Consider the following 17,753-nt stretch of genomic DNA (forward strand, 5'->3'; position numbering starts at 1 on the left):
AGTTTTACATTGGTTTTACTAATGGAGCGGGGAATCACCAGCCACCAGTTTGTTTCGAGTCGACATTTCTGTGGCGCCTTATCTACTTTATATAATATATTATATATATTATGTGATTTATTATAGTATATATTTTATAATGAATTCCTTAACTTTTGTTTTATTTGATATATTTTTAATAATATTCAATTAGTGTTTAGGAAGAAAGTTAACATGTTCATATTTCAATGGTATTTTTGGAATATTGGTGAAGTCTCTTACCCACTATCTTCTAAAATTTAAACGGTAATTTAACTGTTTTGTTCAAGATTTTCCTCACAAGGTTCTCGTCTCATATTTGTGCCTCGTTATATTATTCTAATTATTCTGGCTTCCATTCTAATTTATAAATCGATATATAGTATAATTTTATACAGATTTGTATTGTACCTAATATGAACAACCAATAAAATCTTTCTTATATATAAACCGACTGTGCTAAGACGAACTAAGAATTCACTATAAACTTCCTATTTATTTATTTGGCACATTCTTGATATACCAATACAAATCTTCATATTTAAAAAGAATTGCGCAAAGACAAACTAAATAAAATCGGTTTATGTTCGAAATAAATAATACTTGAAACGACCTTCTAACAAGATTTCAACTTATTTGGTCGCTCTCGGAATAAGATTCAAAAGTAATATCCAAAATGAAGGCAATATGCTACGGTCAAGGTACTCCTGTAATATGCGAACCAAGATGGCGGACAGCCAAGGGACTCCCGTAGAATTTGTACATGAAATTACAGCCTAACCCTAACCTGGTACATAACTACGTTCGGGTGACCGCCCTCTTGGTTCGCATACTACATGAGTACCGCTGTCAAGTCCATTTTTTTTATCAAATTTTAGTTTCTAATGATATTTTTTGAAATCATCTCCAACATCTATCCTGCTAACTAAGTTTCTTATTCTATCTTATTTGAATTCATTTAAAGCAACTTTGACAACTCGCTCCTTACAGAATATGGTCATAAAATTCCCCTGTTCTAAATTCAGAGGAAGCCCATGTCACCGTGCACCAAGATGGCGCACAACCTGAATATAGTATGTGTGGATCGGCCAGGATTAAGATTGTGTGACATCTTGGTGCACATACTTTTGGAGCACCGAAATTTTAATAAAAAACTAGTTTTTACACAAATACTGCACTCCATTGACATCGCGCGTCTGATGCAGCTTTCCTGAAAATCAGATAGTTGTCTGTATGGTAGCCCAATATACTCTACTAGTCTATGATATTAAATAAGCTAGCGTAAGCCTATTAAACATAGCCTCTTGCACGTCAAAAATATCTCTTTGGCTAGAAAAGATTTTCGTTTACTAAACGGCACCTGTTTGAGTGTTTGCTCTTCGCATAAATCGCAAGCAACTGCCACTGTTCCTACTGTTAAACACACGCGTTATGGGTTACCGTACGAATGCCGTCACGATTTAAAAGCGTTTCATGAGTTTGCTCAAATGGAGATAATTTTTCCAAAATGGTTTGAGTATACCCATTATATGGCCGTTTGAGAACCACTGGTATAGATGGTTCTGTGGATAGCTTTATATACTTTACAGACTAATTCAAGTTGATAGGATATGTGAATGGTTTTTGCAGTGAAACCGACGGTAAAGTGATAAGGGGTTGAATTTGTTTGTCAGGCTGTAGAATGGTGAAACAACAAGGAGAGAAAAGAAAAAAGGCATCAGGTATTCGGAATTGTGGGAGAATTAAAAAAAAACGATGAAGAGAGAAAAAAGAAAAACGTCGCAATACTGATTTCAAGCATATCTCAATAAAGTCGTACAAAATTTCTGTACTTTCAAAAACATAGGATTATCGAGCTTTCAGCGACTGACTTTGTAACTAAAGCATCTTGAATTAAATGTAATATCTCCCGGGCACTGTTAAACAAATTACGTTTGATTCATTCAGAGTTAAATGCGTTTCATGGGTTTGCTCAAAGGGAGATAATTTTCCAAAATGGTTTGAGTATACTGCAAAATATTTGTTTTAAATCTAACAGTTTATGGTCGTGATCGTATGTACAGCGGGAATAATATCAACCACGCACTGTTAAAAAAAATTACGTTTGAGCCATTAAAAGTATTTAAAAGCTACAACGGACACATCAGGGTGAACCAACAAACCCTTGGCTATTTCTAACATATTTCAGAGAGAACGAAGCTTTTTTACAAAACGTACTCGATTACTGAGATTTTTTGGGAACGACATACACAAGTGTTCAACAGAAAATCATTTTCGTTGAAGTAATTAGGAAATTTTATTTTGGAAAATTGATTTTTTTGCATGTGCATAATGCTGGTGTTGGGGTCTGATTCAAATATATAATTTCAAACTGCCAGGGAACCGAATCCAAAATAATTTTCGTTGCAAAACTTTGTCATTTTTTTGTTGAGAGCTGGATTGGTGCCACTTTTTTTTTAACGCGGTGTAGAGTGTTTTACTTGAAATATTTGTCAACCTAGTATCATACGTCCATAATAATTCACTTTTATGATTAGTTTGTGTTTCACGATCTTGAGGGTTTTGGTACAAAATAAAGTTTTATGACTGAAAAGAACGGACATAATCCAGGGTTTGAATGCAGATATTAAAATGGTTATTACGCATATACGCCCCATACAAATATAGGGTGAAAGTAGCATAACGGGTCTACGGGAAGATCCGCGCGGAACAATTCAACAAGAGTATAAATACATAAATATCGTTAAAAGATATCCTAACTAGATACTAAAAAAGGTTTTGTTTCACTAGACATCGAATAGTGTTAGTATAATGAAAATCGAACTATATATTTTACATAATGACCTAGTACCTTATTAATTACAGCGGACTGAAAAGCTGGTATGCTTATGTATGGTTTGGTAATGTTGTTGTAATACGATGAAGTATTAAATATAATAGGGAAGTGGAAAGCGCCAAAGCCCTCTTTCCATGTTGTGATATTTATATAGACCGGCAAGAAATCGAAAATTTTGATCGTACGTGAAAGAGAGTCATTGTGTGTGTTTATCAGTATTTTTTTCACTGCGCGTTTAAAATCTTATATATACATGGGTCTACGTCAGACATCGGCAAAGTACGGGCCGCGGTCCAAATCCTGCCTTCTGGGTAAATGAACCTGGCCCGCCTGATGCCGTCACAACCAAACTGAAATCAAGTCAATACTTGATGCGTACTCTATAAACCATCTTCACTTCAAAACCATGTAAGTATGTTTTTCTCCAGGGTAACAATCTCTCAAGAGGTTGGTCTGCTTTTAAATATTCGATATAATTTTACAAGTTCAAAGTCTTCTGACACAGCAATGCGTCAACAGCAATGTAACCAAATATAACTAGGTTCTCATAAACATTTTACTCCCTGACAAATTCATCAAGCATGGTTGTAAATAACAAGTTTTCATAATTTGGGGTTTTATTTGACACTTATATTTTCAAAATTATTCTAAATCGTATAACTCAGTGGTCATTAGCTCATGTGGGAAGTTTTCGTTTAGTTTCGATAACCAATAAACACCTCTTTGAAATCTTAAATAGACTCTGGGATGAGCTAAAGTAGGGCGTTGTTAAAGGGCCTATTATCTACATGTAATGCAACAACTTTTGTGCTGCATTGAGATATGGTTTTTATGAGAATTGCACTTCACATCTAGGCTGATTCAAGGGGAAAAAACAGGCATCGCCACAGAATACATTCGGGATGTTAGCACCACGTTTCTAATCAGTGAATCGCAACATATGTTGATTTAGTATTCTATAAAACAACTTTTATTTTTTTCTATTATTCATTTCAGATTCATTAGGATAGTCCATGTTTCACTTACACTGGACAGGAACGTACCACGAAACACTCATACTACTAGATTTAATTAGACTGAAATACTATTTCAGTATTCATTCTTGACTGGCTCGCGGAAAACTAACTGAATGTACTGAATGGTTGAAACTGGATACCATCTAGGAAGCGCACAATAAGGATTACTTTCTGATACTGAATGAATGATATTGCTACTTTATTGTCATCCAAGGAAGATTTCCTTTTAACAAACAAACAAATTGATTGCGACCAAACTGGTCAATGGAAATAAAGGTTTGATATTTTTTACATAAATTCAGTTTTAAATTGATAGAAAAGTTACAATTGGCCGATTCCGGGGTTCCGAAAAGTAAAGTAATTGTTTGGTTTACTTCTTCAATTGCCAAGCATTCGTTGATTTATATTATTAAACATGAGCAATAAGATGATGTACTCGTCGCAGATAGAAAAACTGATGAAAAGTAAAACAATATCAAAAAGCACAATTTATGGGGGCCACAGGTCATGAATCTACTGAGTTGATGTGCACCATGTCTTTTTTATAAACCGAAGTTGGCCGCCTCGATTAAGGGGATAAATAAATAAAATTGTGGCAAGGCAATAACAGGCAGGAAAGTACAGAAAAGTGGTTTCAACTTTTTGGTCAAGCAGAATTTTACCCTAGGCCTAGGGCATTAATTTAATTGTTTTTTGTTGTCTGAATTGTATCATAAACTATATATGAAAGCAGGGTACTCCCGTGGTATGTGAAGATTGCGGACACCGGAACGTAGTATGTTTACTAGGTTAGGATCAGTTCATAATTTCAGGTACAAATACTACTGGAGTCACTTGGCTAGTCCCTGAACTCGTAATAGAACTAAAATAAGGAAAATTGGAACAAAATTATAGCCCAACCCTAACCTAGTACACATACTACGTTCCGGTGTCGCCCATCTTGGTTCACATACTTCAGGGGTACCAAAAGCAGACCTAATGCAGGCAAGCCAAAATGTTCTTTAAAGTGTTTTAGGTTTAATAATAGTGGAAAATCTGAAAAATATTTGGTCATATAAACAATATACATACAGTTCATATATGTATACGGTATACTGGGTTTGAGTGGAAATATTCAATTCGATAATCGATTTTTCAATTCGCGCGGTTTAACATTTCAAATCACCAACAATGCCTCGAAATGCGGCATTGTAACTGACGCAGACGCGAACACGAAACAAAATTGTGGAAATGGACTCTCTTTAAGTTTAAAGTGATATTGAAACGTCTATTGTGTGACATCTAGCGGATTCTCTTATTTGTATTCCTCTACCGTTACAACGTAGTTTGTGGTCAAAGAGCATAAAGTTCCACTTACGTGTTTATTACATAAAGCGGAGTACAAAGCCGGAGGAATTTTTACAAATTTCTTCACTCCAGAGCAGGAGTCAGAACCAAAGTTTTCGATTCTTCTTGCAAAAGGCCATCATGACTTGAAACATTTGATTTAATCACCCCGCACGTACAAAAAATACTAGACAATAAATGCCAATTTTACTTTAAAGTACCTAGATAGGAATTCACCGTACTTTCTCAACAAATTAAAAATTGCCCGTTTCTATTAGTATCTACACTGCGGCTAGTACTAGTCTAAATTTTACAAATCCTAGACGACGGTAAAATGTTCATATAACCTAGGCTTTCTGAGGACACAATTCTGTGCACTGCTATCGCTTCGAATGCCCTTAGATGACTAAGTTGTTTTCTGAACAGTTTTACATTGGTTTTACTAATGGAGCGGGGAATCACCAGCCACCAGTTTGTTTCGAGTCGACATTTCTGTGGCGCCTTATCTACTTTATATAATATATTATATATATTATGTGATTTATTATAGTATATATTTTATATTGAACTCCTTAACTTTTGTTTTATTTGATATATTTTTAATAATATTCAATTAGTGTTTAGGAAGAAAGTTAACATGTTCATATTTCAATAGTATTTTTGGAATATTGGTGAAGTCTCTTACCCCCTATCTTCTAAAATTTAAACGGTAATTTAACTGTTTTGTTAAAGATTTTCCTCACAAGGTTCTCGTCTCATATTTGTGCCTCGTTATAATATTCTAATTTTTTGGCTTCCATTCTAATTTATAAATCGATATATAGTATAATTTTATACAGATTTGTATCGTACTTAATATGAACAACCATTAAAATCTTTCTTATATATAAACCGACTGTGCTAAGACGAACTAAGAATTCACTATAAACTTCCTATTTATTTATTTGGCACATGCTTGATATACCAATACAAATCTTCCTATTTAAAAAGAATTGCGCAAAGACAAACTAAATAAAATCGGTTTATGTTCGAAATAAATAATACTTGAAACGACCTTCTAACAAGATTTCAACTTATTTGGTCGCTCTCGGAATAGGATTTAAAAGTAATATCCAAAATGAAGGCAATATGCTACTGTCAACGTACTCCTGTAATATGCGAACCAAGATGGCGGACAGCCAAGGGACTCCCGTAGCATTTGTACCTGAAATTATAGCCTAACCCTAACCTGGTACATAACTACGTTCGGGTGACCGCCCTCTTGGTTCGCATACTACATGAGTACCGCTGTCAAGTCCATTTTTTTTTATCAAATTTTAGTTTCTAATGATATTTTTTGAAATCATCTCCAACATCTATCCTGCTAACTAAGTTTCTTATTCTAGCTTATTTGAATTCATTTAAAGCAACTTTGACAACTCGCTCCTTACAGAATATGGTCATAAAATTCCCCTGTTCTAAATTCAGAGGAAGCCCATGTCACCGTGCACCAAGATGGCGCACAACCTGAATATAGTATGTGTGGATCGGCCAGGATTAAGATTGTGTGACATCTTGGTGCACATACTTTTGGAGCACCGAAATTTTAATAAAAAACTAGTTTTTACACAAATACTGCACTCCATTGACATCGCGCGTCTGATGCAGCTTTCCTGAAAATCAGATAGTTGTCTGTATGGTAGCCCAATATACTCTACTAGTCTATGATATTAAATAAGCTAGCGTAAGCCTATTAAACATAGCCTCTTGCACGTCAAAAATATCTCTTTGGCTAGAAAAGATTTTCGTTTACTAAACGGCACCTGTTTGAGTGTTTGCTCTTCGCATAAATCGCAAGCAACTGCCACTGTTCCTACTGTTAAACACACGCGTTATGGGTTACCGTACGAATGCCGTCACGATTTAAAAGCGTTTCATGAGTTTGCTCAAATGGAGATAATTTTTCCAAAATGGTTTGAGTATACCCATTATATGGCCGTTTGAGAACCACTGGTATAGATGGTTCTGTGGATAGCTTTATATACTTTACAGACTAATTCAAGTTGATAGGATATGTGAATGGTTTTTGCAGTGAAACCGACGGTAAAGTGATAAGGGGTTGAATTTGTTTGTCAGGCTGTAGAATGGTGAAACAACAAGGAGAGAAAAGAAAAAAGGCATCAGGTATTCGGAATTGTGGGAGAATTAAAAAAAAACGATGAAGAGAGAAAAAAGAAAAACGTCGCAATACTGATTTCAAGCATATCTCAATAAAGTCGTACAAAATTTCTGTACTTTCAAAAACATAGGATTATCGAGCTTTCAGCGACTGACTTTGTAACTAAAGCATCTTGAATTAAATGTAATATCTCCCGGGCACTGTTAAACAAATTACGTTTGATTCATTCAGAGTTAAATGCGTTTCATGGGTTTGCTCAAAGGGAGATAATTTTCCAAAATGGTTTGAGTATACTGCAAAATATTTGTTTTAAATCTAACAGTTTATGGTCGTGATCGTATGTACAGCGGGAATAATATCAACCACGCACTGTTAAAAAAAATTACGTTTGAGCCATTAAAAGTATTTAAAAGCTACAACGGACACATCAGGGTGAACCAACAAACCCTTGGCTATTTCTAACATATTTCAGAGAGAACGAAGCTTTTTTACAAAACGTACTCGATTACTGAGATTTTTTGGGAACGACATACACAAGTGTTCAACAGAAAATCATTTTCGTTGAAGTAATTAGGAAATTTTATTTTGGAAAATTGATTTTTTTGCATGTGCATAATGCTGGTGTTGGGGTCTGATTCAAATATATAATTTCAAACTGCCAGGGAACCGAATCCAAAATAATTTTCGTTGCAAAACTTTGTCATTTTTTTGTTGAGAGCTGGATTGGTGCCACTTTTTTTTTAACGCGGTGTAGAGTGTTTTACTTGAAATATTTGTCAACCTAGTATCATACGTCCATAATAATTCACTTTTATGATTAGTTTGTGTTTCACGATCTTGAGGGTTTTGGTACAAAATAAAGTTTTATGACTGAAAAGAACGGACATAATCCAGGGTTTGAATGCAGATATTAAAATGGTTATTACGCATATACGCCCCATACAAATATAGGGTGAAAGTAGCATAACGGGTCTACGGGAAGATCCGCGCGGAACAATTCAACAAGAGTATAAATACATAAATATCGTTAAAAGATATCCTAACTAGATACTAAAAAAGGTTTTGTTTCACTAGACATCGAATAGTGTTAGTATAATGAAAATCGAACTATATATTTTACATAATGACCTAGTACCTTATTAATTACAGCGGACTGAAAAGCTGGTATGCTTATGTATGGTTTGGTAATGTTGTTGTAATACGATGAAGTATTAAATATAATAGGGAAGTGGAAAGCGCCAAAGCCCTCTTTCCATGTTGTGATATTTATATAGACCGGCAAGAAATCGAAAATTTTGATCGTACGTGAAAGAGAGTCATTGTGTGTGTTTATCAGTATTTTTTTCACTGCGCGTTTAAAATCTTATATATACATGGGTCTACGTCAGACATCGGCAAAGTACGGGCCGCGGTCCAAATCCTGCCTTCTGGGTAAATGAACCTGGCCCGCCTGATGCCGTCACAACCAAACTGAAATCAAGTCAATACTTGATGCGTTACTCTATAAACCATCTTCACTTCAAAACCATGTAAGTATGTTTTTCTCCAGGGTAACAATCTCTCAAGAGGTTGGTCTGCTTTTAAATATTCGATATAATTTTACAAGTTCAAAGTCTTCTGACACAGCAATGCGTCAACAGCAATGTAACCAAATATAACTAGGTTCTCATAAACATTTTACTCCCTGACAAATTCATCAAGCATGGTTGTAAATAACAAGTTTTCATAATTTGGGGTTTTATTTGACACTTATATTTTCAAAATTATTCTAAATCGTATAACTCAGTGGTCATTAGCTCTTGTGGGAAGTTTTCGTTTAGTTTCGATAACCAATAAACACCTCTTTGAAATCTTAAATAGACTCTGGGATGAGCTAAAGTAGGGCGTTGTTAAAGGGCCTATTATCTACATGTAATGCAACAACTTTTGTGCTGCATTGAGATATGGTTTTTATGAGAATTGCACTTCACATCTAGGCTGATTCAAGGGGAAAAAACAGGCATCGCCACAGAATACATTCGGGATGTTAGCACCACGTTTCTAATCAGTGAATCGCAACATATGTTGATTTAGTATTCTATAAAACAACTTTTATTTTTTTCTATTATTCATTTCAGATTCATTAGGATAGTCCATGTTTCACTTACACTGGACAGGAACGTACCACGAAACACTCATACTACTAGATTTAATTAGACTGAAATACTATTTCAGTATTCATTCTTGACTGGCTCGCGGAAAACTAACTGAATGTACTGAATGGTTGAAACTGGATACCATCTAGGAAGCGCACAATAAGGATTACTTTCTGATACTGAATGAATGATATTGCTACTTTATTGTCATCCAAGGAAGATTTCCTTTTAACAAACAAACAAATTGATTGCGACCAAACTGGTCAATGGAAATAAAGGTTTGATATTTTTTACATAAATTCAGTTTTAAATTGATAGAAAAGTTACAATTGGCCGATTCCGGGGTTCCGAAAAGTAAAGTAATTGTTTGGTTTACTTCTTCAATTGCCAAGCATTCGTTGATTTATATTATTAAACATGAGCAATAAGATGATGTACTCGTCGCAGATAGAAAAACTGATGAAAAGTAAAACAATATCAAAAAGCACAATTTATGGGGGCCACAGGTCATGAATCTACTGAGTTGATGTGCACCATGTCTTTTTTATAAACCGAAGTTGGCCGCCTCGATTAAGGGGATAAATAAATAAAATTGTGGCAAGGCAATAACAGGCAGGAAAGTACAGAAAAGTGGTTTCAACTTTTTGGTCAAGCAGAATTTTACCCTAGGCCTAGGGCATTAATTTAATTGTTTTTTGTTGTCTGAATTGTATCATAAACTATATATGAAAGCAGGGTACTCCCGTGGTATGTGAAGATTGCGGACACCGGAACGTAGTATGTTTACTAGGTTAGGATCAGTTCATAATTTCAGGTACAAATACTACTGGAGTCACTTGGCTAGTCCCTGAACTCGTAATAGAACTAAAATAAGGAAAATTGGAACAAAATTATAGCCCAACCCTAACCTAGTACACATACTACGTTCCGGTGTCGCCCATCTTGGTTCACATACTTCAGGGGTACCAAAAGCAGACCTAATGCAGGCAAGCCAAAATGTTCTTTAAAGTGTTTTAGGTTTAATAATAGTGGAAAATCTGAAAAATATTTGGTCATATAAACAATATACATACAGTTCATATATGTATACGGTATACTGGGTTTGAGTGGAAATATTCAATTCGATAATCGATTTTTCAATTCGCGCGGTTTAACATTTCAAATCACCAACAATGCCTCGAAATGCGGCATTGTAACTGACGCAGACGCGAACACGAAACAAAATTGTGGAAATGGACTCTCTTTAAGTTTAAAGTGATATTGAAACGTCTATTGTGTGACATCTAGCGGATTCTCTTATTTGTATTCCTCTACCGTTACAACGTAGTTTGTGGTCAAAGAGCATAAAGTTCCACTTACGTGTTTATTACATAAAGCGGAGTACAAAGCCGGAGGAATTTTTACAAATTTCTTCACTCCAGAGCAGGAGTCAGAACCAAAGTTTTCGATTCTTCTTGCAAAGGGCCATCATGACTTGAAACATTTGATTTAATCACCCCGCACGTACAAAAAATACTAGACAATAAATGCCAATTTTACTTTAAAGTACCTAGATAGGAATTCACCGTACTTTCTCAACAAATTAAAAATTGCCCGTTTCTATTAGTATCTACACTGCGGCTAGTACTAGTCTAAATTTTACAAATCCTAGACGACGGTAAAATGTTCATATAACCTAGGCTTTCTGAGGACACAATTCTGTGCACTGCTATCGCTTCGAATGCCCTTAGATGACTAAGTTGTTTTCTGAACAGTTTTACATTGGTTTTACTAATGGAGCGGGGAATCACCAGCCACCAGTTTGTTTCGAGTCGACATTTCTGTGGCGCCTTATCTACTTTATATAATATATTATATATATTATGTGATTTATTATAGTATATATTTTATATTGAACTCCTTAACTTTTGTTTTATTTGATATATTTTTAATAATATTCAATTAGTGTTTAGGAAGAAAGTTAACATGTTCATATTTCAATAGTATTTTTGGAATATTGGTGAAGTCTCTTACCCCCTATCTTCTAAAATTTAAACGGTAATTTAACTGTTTTGTTCAAGATTTTCCTCACAAGGTTCTCGTCTCATATTTGTGCCTCGTTATAATATTCTAATTTTTTGGCTTCCATTCTAATTTATAAATCGATATATAGTATAATTTTATACAGATTTGTATCGTACTTAATATGAACAACCATTAAAATCTTTCTTATATATAAACCGACTGTGCTAAGACGAACTAAGAATTCACTATAAACTTCCTATTTATTTATTTGGCACATGCTTGATATACCAATACAAATCTTCATATTTAAAAAGAATTGCGCAAAGACAAACTAAATAAAATCGGTTTATGTTCGAAATAAATAATACTTGAAACGACCTTCTAACAAGATTTCAACTTATTTGGTTGCTCTCGGAATAGGATTTAAAAGTAATATCCAAAATGAAGGCGATATGCTACTGTCAAGGTACTCCTGTAATATGCGAACCAAGATGGCGGACAGCCAAGGGACTCCCGTAGCATTTGTACCTGAAATTATAGCCTAACCCTAAGCTGGTACATAACTACGTTCACGTGACCGCCATCTTGGTTCGCATACTACATGAGTACCGCTGTCAATTCAATTTTTTTTGTCAAATTTTAGTTTCTAATGATATTTTCTGAAATGATCTCTGTGTCTGTCATGCTAACTAAGTCTCTTGTTCTATCTTATCTGAATTCATTTACAATTCGCCTCATGCACGATATGGTCATAAAATGTCACTGTTATAAACTCAGAGCAAGCCCATGTTACTGCCGTGGCCAAGTACCCAAAAGTGGAACAAAAATGTTTACAACGCCACGTTGGTTAAATATGTGAAAATCCTCTGTACGTGACAACGGGAGGGTTAATATGACGCCAATTGACGTTTCACGTTCGTGATATCGGGGAAGCATTGGCTCAGTCGCTGCTCTAGGCCGATTTTCTGTAACGTCATAAGTTGCCCAAACCTGGCATTACATCCGCCCGATTTTTTTTATATATGTAATGTATTATGGTATTTACTATCTATACTGCAGTTGTTTGATCATTATTCATTTACTTTAAGAATAAAGTAGAAATATTTATATTTCAAAGGTATATTTGATATATTATTGAAGCCTTTTCTAAAATTAACAGTAATTAAACTGTTGTATTCAAGAGTCACTTCATAAGGTTTGCCCCGTTATAATATTCTAGTTTAATGCAATTTCTGGCATCTATTCTTATCCGAAATATTTTATGATTTTATACATTTGAGAATAGAATAGAACGATTGTTTAAATTAAGAAAATATATATTATTTGAGAAAATTACAAATAAATAGATGTTTTTTAAGCTGGTTTTCTAATTAAAATCTGATATTCACCACAAAGTGTTACGATAAAAAGCTGGAAGCGTATGGAAATCGAAATATATGTTATCCTTATTTCCTCAAAACATTTTTTTCAAGTTTCGACCTTTTGGGTTGAAACACTCGATATAGAAGTTAACAATGTATATTCAAGTTAACAATGTATATTCAGTGAATTCGAAAAGTTAAGACTATCAGATTGGTGTTCATGCTTTAAACAACCGACGAAAAGTGAACTGGAAAATGTCTCGTTTCTTTCTCCAACATATTATAAATAAGTAGTTATTATTACTCTCTTCCATGGCGCCTCATTAGTTATTGCTAATCTTCTACAATAAAACTTGGAATTTCACGTGGACGAGCAGACCCTTTTTTTTATCTATCTACCTTCAACTCTGTCCTCGTTTCTAACGTTCTGATCCTGCTAATTGCACATAACTTGAAATTTTTTTCCACGAATTATGTGGGCAACATAACATACAAAGAATGATAAAACTTCTAATATAGCTGAATATTTGTTGTGGAGTTTTAAAGCAATCTCCTACACCTGGTGTCTTGAATCGACTTTACTATTCGACTCAAAGATGTTCAAAATATTTGCCCAAGACTTCCTATATGTTCGGTTTCGACCTTAGCAAAAATGCCGTACCATACCAGCCGATCAACTCATAAGTTATTTAAGATTAAGTTAACGCATCCACGCCAAACCGACTACTCAACGACTGACTATGGCCCGAGACGCCTTGGTATATATAAACAGACATTTTTTTTTATTTTCAAATTTTTTAATCACTAACCGTCACCAATATTGATACTTAACCTATTCTAGAAAAAAACATGCTCTCTACGAATCAGGCCATTTAGACGTCTATTGGCTTATTCAAATTCTTGATTTCTTGATATGGCTAACCAATCAGCCCCTCAGAAAAAAATGTCGTCAAACAATTGAGCCGAATAATAATTTTACTTTTGTTTGTTTTATATATTGTTTATGAATAAAAGCGACAAAAGCTAGTACATATATTGAATATCTATAACCAAATAAATTGAAAATAACGAAATCAAATATCCGCGTGACATAGCTTCTGCGATTTATTGCACTTGGAATGAAATTGTTCTTTTCAATTAGTAGATTACAACTCTGTTTCAAATAGGACTCTGTACAAGATGGTATTGGGCTCAGTGGGCGAAGTGTTGAGTGCCTGTTTGAACTAGATATCTGTAACCTTCGACGCCAACTTAGTTAGGCCTAACGCCCTCACCAATGAAAAAATATCGTACATTCCTTTTTCACATTAACGACTTGCTTGATCACGGGCCGAAGCTTAAGAATGTCGAAACGTATTTTATAGATGGTTTCAGCATGTACATAGTTAATTTATAAGAAAATAGGGCGACCATTGAAGGTAAAAAGCTGACACTAAAACCCTTATAGCGATAAATTACGCCTTAATAAAAATATCGAGACTTGTTACCATAACAATAAACGAATATTAAAGATTATCGTACATTCCTTCTTCACTTTAATGACATGCTAATCACAGACCGAAGCCCTTAACCAACTATTTAGTTGAGAATGTTGAAATGTATTTTATATATTTTATACATGCTAATGCTCAACACTTATATTTTACCTTGCTTTGTCAAATTCTATATAGTTATGAATAGTTTTATTTTTATTTTCAAATATAAGAGGGCACTAACCAAATCTAACTTATTCCAACCTGAGATACGTAAAATTAAATCAAAAAATTAGTCGAGGGTAAATGACAGAATAGTTCAAAGTATTTTGTAACACAGACCCGAGAAAATCATGAAAAATGAATCAATTAAATAAGACTTAGAGCCAAAATTTGTTGTAAAATTTACAACCTTACCTTCTTTTATACTTTGGCTTCAATACTTTCTAGTTCTCATGAAATCCAGAACAAAATGAAAGCTATTAATTAGGAGAAAATAAATAAAGGATATACTTTTGATTTTTAAACTATCTAACTTTTTATTGAAGTACTGTGGTGAATATCATTTCAAACTTTGATCAGAAAAGCAACTACAGCCAGAACCTATTTTTTTGCAAATATTTCAAATGTTAAATTTGGCCTTTTGTCTCAAACCATATTAGCGGCCCATTAGTTGAATATTATTATCTGTTTTCATATTCGCAAGATTAGATCTTCACCAAAATATCAATGTGATTTGAAATAAAACTTAGTTTTAACAACCACAATCTGAAAATTTAACTATGCTTTGGCGTGCGTTTCACTACATTCTTGTTTAATTAATAAAAAACGCTAAGTCTAAGACAATAAAAATTAAATTTTAGCAATTCAAAACAGGCAGAAACAGGAATATCTAGAAAAAGCATGAGAACCACTTACATATAGTATTGCGAGCGCCATCACTATCTTCTTGTTTAAAAACGCAACACGATTAAGTGACGACAATAAAAATTAATGTACAACCTTCACATTTCAAGTAATATATATTCTATTTCCCAAAAACGTTGATTTCTTGTGAAATTTTCGTTAAATTATGCCAAACTTTTTCAGGAATAAAAATATTTATGAGACATATTAAATATTTATGAAATTTAAGTTATTTTTTCGGTTTGCCACCAATGAAAGCTCGCACATACGGCGTATTTTATTACCTAAATCAAGCGACTTTGGTTGCGAGCGTCACGTGCTGTCTGTTTCCGGTCAACGTTCCGACTGTAACATTGCGCAATTAGCTCATCACGGCCCTGATTTCTCTCAAGGTGTGTATCTTGAATTGCAATCATTATTCTAATCTTTTTATACCTTTGCATATCTACATAAAAAAGACCGAGATACGAACCGCAAAAAAGAAACAACGAATAAAGTTATATCGCCATATGGGGATAACCGACAGTCGACAAAAACGGAAGTAATTTAGCGTTAGGTCTACCCTCCCGTTAGCCCTCTAGTGTTAGGACTATCGCTGTATCATCTCTCACACAGTAGAACTCGGGTGTAGGCTACATATGGGACCTAATGCTAGAGTAGCACCACTGAATCTTAATATAATGTAGTTATTGCCCGCCTGGGTGGGGGATGCCAGGCTACTGGCGAATATAAATATTTATTGACAATAAAAGCGCATAAAGACAAAAACCGAATGAGCCCGTTAAATTTGCTTAACCCCTTTAACTTCCGGATATAGATAGCACGTGACGAACGCTACCGAGGTCGCTTTATTTGAATTTCGCTTGTTGTATGTATTGCTTACCCCTGGTTTAAGGGATAATCGGCTAGTGATTTTGTACAGTATATACGTATGAATGAGCATTTCAATAATACTAAATAAACATTAGTAATAAATATTTAAATCCCTCCCTAGTACATTTGAATTTTTTTTTCTCCGAAAGAGTTCCAAGGTCAGAACCCCAGCACTCGTTATCTAAACCTAATTTCCTTACATACGATACTGTGTGTGTTATACAAAAAATTAACACATCGTTTTGAGCAAATGCGAATATTTTTCAACAAAGTAAAGTGAAAATGAAGATCACTAAAATGTATTGGCTTTCGTGAACTAGTAAAGAAAATATTTGAATGTAGCCTAGTTTTCTTTATACAGATTGCTCACGGCTATTTATTGACATTGAGGTCTGAGATGCTTTACACCGAAATTGTTTCATGGGTTTCGCGATTCAACGTTGGTAGGGAGGTGTACAGAGAATGGCATAGAGGCACCCGCTCGGGCAGTATTGCTTTGTTTGACGATTTAAATAATAATAATACATACATTTCACTCTAACTTGACCTTTGCTATATTTATTCTGATGTATAACAGCATCTATAATTTGTTTATGCCCATTATAGTCTGATCTGCTGTTCGAAAACGCTTTACGAATAAGGTTATTCTAATGGCGATTGGGACCACATATCCGGTACTCCATTAGCACGAGCACTCGTATGTGTACCGGGTTAGGCCATAATTTTATTCCGTTTTTTCTTATTTAAGTTCTATTACACGAGTTCGGGACTTGCTGTGTTAGGCAGGTGAATATACCCCCTGCCCATACGTTTCAGTCTCTTTAAACAACTTGATGACAAAATAGGCGAACAAAATTAGTCATCTCCATATTGGTACACATACTTCTGGAACGCCATATATCCAGCCCTATCAATACTAACTTTTGCGACAATGTTTAAAATTGAACAGATTCAAAAAAACAACACTAGTATTGACCAGTATAATTAACGTTTTCGTCTTCATCTTTTCTTGATATTGTGAAAAAATGACAAAGGGCTCTGTACAAGTTGATATTAGACCTCCTGGGTTTGGTGTTGAGAATAAGTTTGAACTAAATATCTTGGACGTCTAACACTGAAGCTCTGGTCTTACCATCTAAAATATTATTGGTATATTAGCGTACAGCCCTGCTTTGCGTAATGATGGGAGAAGGTGACCCGACCTGGCACTATCCTGCTATACCACTGACCCTGATTTGGGGGCGTGGGAGACGGGGTGAAATTTTAGCAGAGGTGTTCACTCCCTATATGGGGGGAGGGGAGGGAAATCACTGAGCAGAGTGTATATTGAGGGTTTCAAGACCGGAGAGGCTTCAAAGTATTTCAATAAAAAGATGGAGGCGTTGACTGACCCGCCCTACCACTGATTTGTGATTAGTTTGGATATTCTGATTATTTTAGGTTAGGTAAGAATAAGTTGCGCAATACCCCAACTCGGGGGTTCCAAAACCACGGCCCGCGTAACGGTTTGAAATAGCCAGCCGAACTTAACTGAAATAGTTTAACCCTAAATAAATACTAATATATTTTAAAACATAACAAACTGCGATGCTAGGTGTATCTAAAATCAATTTTTCAGCCTATTTTTAAAAATGTTCTCAGGACGGTT

General features: G+C 34.7%; 1 protein-coding gene and 1 long non-coding RNA gene across 10 annotated transcripts in view; one reads left to right on the forward strand and one right to left on the reverse strand.

The window, feature by feature from the left end:
* The window catches only part of LOC144432398 (uncharacterized), a 45,044-nt gene that overhangs the window by 21,700 nt on the left and 5,591 nt on the right, over window positions 1-17,753 (reverse strand). The window lies entirely within an intron of this gene.
* Window positions 1-17,753, forward strand: part of LOC120334418 (uncharacterized) — a 28,908-nt gene that overhangs the window by 2,269 nt on the left and 8,886 nt on the right. Inside the window, exons 2-3 of one of the 5 annotated variants that reach the window (XR_013480586.1) lie at window positions 3,851-4,146; window positions 7,312-9,767. This is a non-coding gene — a long non-coding RNA (uncharacterized LOC120334418). Of the gene's footprint in view, window positions 1-1,691; window positions 4,147-7,311; window positions 9,768-17,753 lie in introns of all 5 variants that reach the window. The other 4 variants (XR_013480585.1, XR_013480584.1, XR_013480588.1 and 1 more) reach the window with 4 other exon arrangements.

Source organism: Styela clava, chromosome 15 (genome assembly GCF_964204865.1).
Source record: "Styela clava chromosome 15, kaStyClav1.hap1.2, whole genome shotgun sequence".
NCBI classification, from domain to species: Eukaryota; Metazoa; Chordata; class Ascidiacea; order Stolidobranchia; family Styelidae; genus Styela; species Styela clava.